This window comes from Cryptomeria japonica, chromosome 7 (assembly GCF_030272615.1).
Source record: "Cryptomeria japonica chromosome 7, Sugi_1.0, whole genome shotgun sequence".
NCBI lineage: Eukaryota > Viridiplantae > Streptophyta > Pinopsida > Cupressales > Cupressaceae > Cryptomeria > Cryptomeria japonica.
Genome location: NC_081411.1, coordinates 405,784,607 through 405,791,055, shown reverse-complemented (window position 1 = coordinate 405,791,055; position 6,449 = coordinate 405,784,607).

The following is a 6,449-nucleotide window of genomic DNA, read 5'->3' as shown; positions in this document are numbered from 1 at the left end:
AAACTTTAATCAACCCGTAATACAGAGAAATGAATCAATGACAAACAAGAATCTATTCATCACAAATTTCAGCAGTTTTTGTTTACCAAATGAAAACGTTAAACATTGCTTACAAGCCAACTCAATAAATATCTACAAGTTAGCCAAAACCCAAGTTAATAAATATCACAAACAACGCATTTCTTCTGTTAAAATCTTTTACCCACAACATAATGCAAATTGCCTACTTGTACACCCAAGCCATGGTCCCTATAAGTTGCACCACCACCGAAAACACAAACCTGCAAACTCTGATTATCGAAATCTGGTTTCTACAAATTAGCAAAATCCCAAGTTAATAAATCTCAGAAACAATGCACTTCTTCTGTTAAAATCTTTTAACCCACAACATAATGCAAACTTCTTACATGTACACCATCGAGAACACGAAGATGCAAGCACTCTGATTATCGAAATCTAGTTTCAATGGACATGGCAAACATTTCTAGAAACAAACCCGCCTCGAGCAACAACTAATTTGCTAACCTAGTTTATTCAAATCGCATTGCACAATAAAGTTGATGTTATCGCAATTTACTTCTGGTAAATGACATTAAATGTCCTCTGCATTGTTAATTTTGCTACCCCATCGTGCACAACAATTGACATGACAACCCATCAGAACCGTGCCCTGCAAAACAAAATAGAAGCCAAGAAATCGAAAAAAATGGGGAGGCTGACAATTTACTGGAAACCATGATCAGCTAAAAAAATGGTGCCCGAAAAATTGTTTTGCTAGGAGGGCTGACAGTTTTCCCGACATAAATGCCCACACTAAAGCCTATCGGCTTAAAAATTTAAACAATAGTCAATGGGTGCTTGGTCAACTGGTGAAGTTGAATGACTCCAAATGAGCCTGTCAGAGATTAAAAAAAAAAAATTAAACAATAATTGAATTCCATAAAATCACTTCTTATTTAACAATTAAAAGATATTTATAAATTGTAAATCAAAATTTTATATTTAAAATTTCTAGGCTTATATATTCTTTTTCTAATCCACCAGTGATTATATTTTATAAAAACGTATTTGAAGAAACTATTTGAGGGGTCTTCACCTGTCATCAAGAATACTATTATTAGAGCAAACCGTAGCATATAAAAAGCTTAAAGCATGTAGTAAAGCAATCGAATATCTCAAGCATAGACATTCCTTGACGGAAGGCCAAGGAATCTGTCTAATTAAGGCGTCCACAAAATGTATTCCTGCCAAAGACATGTGCCTGCTACACACCTTCTAGTTGAAAAGGACTTACGGCTTCGATCACAGATATATTTCTACCAAACAAAAAGTGCTTCCCTGGGATCCACACTGTACTCTAACTCTTTTCTCTTTACAGCATAAGTGATTGTTTTACCAGGGCTGAAAAAGAGGCAGTTTCTATCTAATTGGCGACTGGCATATTCAGGTAAAATTCCGTATCCTAATTACTCAGAATGTCTGACAAGATTAGCTGTAAAACATGGATGGGTACATCTCTTATCCATTCAACGATGCCCAAAATCTTTGAAAATGGGAGGAATATGGCATACCTCGTTGAAGCTTCTGTTGCACATTAAATAGTTACTCTTTTCCAAATTGTTGCACCAGATGTTTCCTTGGAATGTAAAGCATAATAATATGCTTTCAATATCCTCTTATGCCATTTGGTATGTAGTTACTTTCTGCAAACGTGAATCGAACAATATAAGACATAGAGATGACTTCAACAGGTGGCGTATAACATTTCCTTTGAATCTACAACAAGAAAATGACATTGTAGCATGCTCCCAAAATCCTCACATATAGTTATGTTATGGAAAGTGAATTCTAAATTTAAAATAATCATAATGAAAATGTATAATGATGATTCAATGACTTGCCGTAAAAATTAGAATTTCTTAAATTGTTGATGAAAATGTTAAATCAGTGAAAATAACTAACTTAAATATAATCATAACATGAAAACGAGTGATTTTGGGCTTTGGAAGACATGACTAAGAATAGAAAGTGATTACAAATGCAAAAGTAATTCTCTATATTCTTTATACCTAATTTTTTTGAGTCTCAAAGTAATCTTCTTAACTGTTGTCCGATAATAAAGAAAAAATCTTTAGGAGAATATGTGAAGTATATTACCTGGTAAAAATTTTAAAGTTATTTGATTCCAGAAAGAATGGAAAAGCCTCTGCAAATAGGTGAACCTCATAACTGGCGGATTCCTTTACCTTTACGGAAAAATGAGAATCAGCATTCATGCATTTCACGGGAACCACAGATATAAAGCACAGGCAAAAGAAACAGTCCCAGATTTTGATTGCAGAAGCACGTATGATATATAGCTCACAATCTTCACTCATCGATCCGGATTTTGACTTTGAATATGCAACTCGCCCTATCGATATAAACTGCATGTCTTTCAACCACTGCTCAAGGCAGGTTCGCCACATTTAGCAAAGAGACAGTGAAGACTAGAAGCCGGCAATTCTCCTTTGGCAGTATAGTATATTTCTGAAACACGTATCCTGCCAAAGGAGAATTGCCGGCTACTGCTCTTCCACAAATATCAGCCCAAAAAAGTCTCGAATCAGCTAACTCGAGCTTGAATGGTTTGCCAAATGCTTTTACTTCATTTCTTACCTTCTTTTTTAAAACTAGTCAGAATTATAGAGGCTTATGTAACAAAATCCCTATAAATTTTAGTAACGCGTTTTTAGTATTTATATTAACATTACGGCTATTTTAATAGTTTTCAGAAATATATATGCTTGACGAAGATATTTTCTCAATTTGGATATTAATTTGCAATTTGTCTATCGTTTGCTTTGTATTTTATATTTTCTTGCAGTTGCAGAGGGCGTTTATGATATGCGTTACACATGACTTTATAATGCGATGACAGTTTTACAAGAGATACTTGTAAAATGTCTTATGACTTGTAAAGCTTGGACACTTGAATGCAGCACAAAAGATTGATTTTACTAGGAGGCCACCTCCATATATTTCCCTTGGGCAAGGGAATATCAACAGTAGCAAACGTAAGCAAACAACAATAGCACTGTGAATTCTTGATGAAAGCAATGCAAATTTTTTCACTGAAAACAACTGATTTCTTTGTTGATGGAGACATGATGTCCCACTTGTGAAAGTTAAATTTCCAGGAATTTTATGATGACTGAAATGTAAAATGTGGAGAAGTCTTTTCATGGACATCAATAATACATGGATACATATAATTGTTGTTTCATTTTAAACAAATTCATTTATTTTTAAATTATTATAGTTGCAATGCCCAGTTAGTAATCATGGCCACTTCTTAAACAACCATTGTCACCTGTCACTAGTCCCTCAGTACTTGTCAACGTTTTTCTCCACCCTAACTGGTTTCCATCAATAGTCTCTGCCGCTTTTAAATATATTTCTCTCCACAGAAAGATACATGTAAAAAATGTAGCATTATTTATTGCTTTCTTTTAGTTGGTTGCTACATTACATTCCAAAAATGTCTATTGTCTTGTCTGTGGAGAGGTGACATTATGTAACAAAAAACTCTCTTGGTGGTTGTATATTCTGGTCTGAGCGCTAATATTACATTGTGGAGCTACAATAGTCATCAAACTTTCTTCAAACTATGATGACATTGGGGATGAATTTAAAACTAAAATTTCTAATAACAAACATGAATAGATAGAAAAAGCTACAACAAAATGATCATCTCATCTGAAGTATGAAAACATTGAGGAGGGTAGTGAAGACAAGGACGATGATAAACGAGAAGCTACAACTTCTTTTTCTAAGTACTACTTGAGAATTGGGCCCTTCAAGTGACTATGGGGCTTTTATATGTGTTATTCTTGATATTTGTCATATCTGGCATTCATATGTTGCTTGCATTTTGCATCTTTGCATACGGATTCCTCTTATTCCTATAGGATAACTTTTATGCTTTGGTTTTCGTAAGCTATCTTCATATTAGGCGAAATCTTTTATTATTTTCTGCACAGGCCTCCAAGTTATCAAACACGCTGCTGAAAACACCTCATTAGCACCCAAACTCTTGTGTTGGATTTTATATCATCTATGTGCATGGTTGTTTTTTACTTGTGTGGCTTGTTTTAAACTCAACACCCAACCAATATTTGCCACAGGTTTCAAACTTGATAAGGTGAGCATCTGAGACAGAACAGTTCCCTGCATTGACATTATATCCTTTTTATTGTGAACCATGATAGAAAGAAAATTAGGCACTCTCCAATTGCAACCTTGAAATCAATTAAAATCTTCTGACCACACAGAAAATTGATGAATGAATGACTTCAGATTCAAGCTTGCAGAAATCAGCTTGGAGAGAATTAAAATTGAAGGAACAAATTATAACGAATAATAAAAAAGAATGCAGAAATTTTCTGCATAGGAAAATACAGATCTATTTAGAAAGCAAGAAACAAAACTTGCAGAAAACAGAGAAGAAAAACAGAGTACCAAGAATGAAATTCTATTAACTCATTGTAATTTACAAATGCAAAATGCATGATTTATACAAAGAACCACCGCATTAACAACGAAGGAAACGAAGCCATAACAACTATGGCATGCTAAAATAACAGTGAAGAGAAAAGTGTGAAAACAATGCACGACATGCAATCTTTGAGTTTTCCATAACTAACGGAGTAGCAGGCTATGTTAGAACAAACACTAATGTTGAGAGCTTAGTTCGAGTTAACATTACTCTAACACCACCCTTTAACTTCAATTAAAGAGAAAAGGAAAAGAAAAGAAAAAGAAAAGAGGAAAGAGGGAAAACTCAGTGGGAAGAAACCCCCCTCAAAATTACAAGAGATTTAACTATATAAAGTGTAGAAGAACATCCTTTGAGATACAAGAAAAGTGTGAACAACTGTTGAATGATGACTACCATAATGCTGAATGAAGAACCTCCTCAAAAGTCAAGATGATGATTACAAATCTGTATGAATGCCCAATGACACTACTCAACAAAACATTTGTCTGTCAAAGATATAGAAGACAACAATCTGCATGTGTGACCCCAACGACACTACTTAAACAATAATCAGATGGCAAAGAAAGGAAAAACATCTGACATTCGAAGATGCAAGTGAAAACAATCTGCATGAGTGACACCAACGACACTACTCAGACAATAATCAGATGGCATAGAAACGCAAAACATCTAACATTCAAAGATGCATGCGGCACATGAATCTGCACGAGTGATCCAAATGACACTATTGAACCATGCAAGAAGAAGTTGTTATTAAAAAATACAAGTGCCAATAATGTAAAGAATTGATCAAACTCAGAAACAAAACCAAAGAAGCATTAGCACTAATAGTAAAAAAATTCCCTCATAATATGACAAAGGAGAGGCAGCATGACAGGTCCACTAAAATGTGTCACAAATGAGAAGATGAAGGTGAGGACCATGTAGAAAGAGCATAATCTTGGCATGCATCTAGAAACACAAGTTTATGTCAGCTTCCATGGTGATGGTAATCTTCAGAAATCTGCTTGCAAATAATTGGTGTCCTTCCTCCTAGCTCTTAGGCTCTAAGACCATTTTAAATTTTCTACATAACAAAATATAGATCTAATTAGAAAGCAGGAAACAAAACTTGCAGAAAACAAAGAAGAAAAATAGAACACCAAGAATGAAATTATATTAGTTCATTGTAATTTATAACTGCAAAATGCATGATTTATACAAAGAACCACCGCATTAACAATGGAGAAAATGAAGCCATACCAATTATCGCATGTTGAGATTGTGTGAAGAGAAGAGCCTGTGAAAATAATGCACAACATGCAATCTTTGAATTTTCCATAATTAACGGAGCAGCAGACTGTGTTAGAACAAACACTAATGCTGAGAGATTAGTTGGAGTTAACATTACTCTAACAAAATTAATATCCAAATGCTTAATTTAGTAAAAAGAAAATTTGCATCTAAATATCAACTATTGCAACCCATACCCCAAATCCAAACGTTTCAAATCAAAATCATTCCATGTCTCATAGAAGCCATTGCAGGAGAATAATTACTTAAGAAACCTATGAATATCTATGTTATACAAAAAGCATTAAAGCCATTTATAAAGGCTCGATCAAAAGTAATTTAATCTTTTTACATTCACAGAATTCATTTAAAGTTTTATCATTTAAAGTTTTATCACCTTACTAAGTAACATATTGATAGGGGTTTGAAATTGAGATTTGAAAACTCCTTAAGAGTGAAATAAATGGTTATCAGATCTGTCACTTTGATTTCACTTTGAAAAATAAAATATTATACTTCTCTCTATTAAATTGACCAAAATTTCAATGAAATTTTGAAGAACCCATTTCTTAACTATACCCAATGAAAAAACAGTATAATATAAGCTGGTTAACAAATTTCTCTATAAACTCCTACT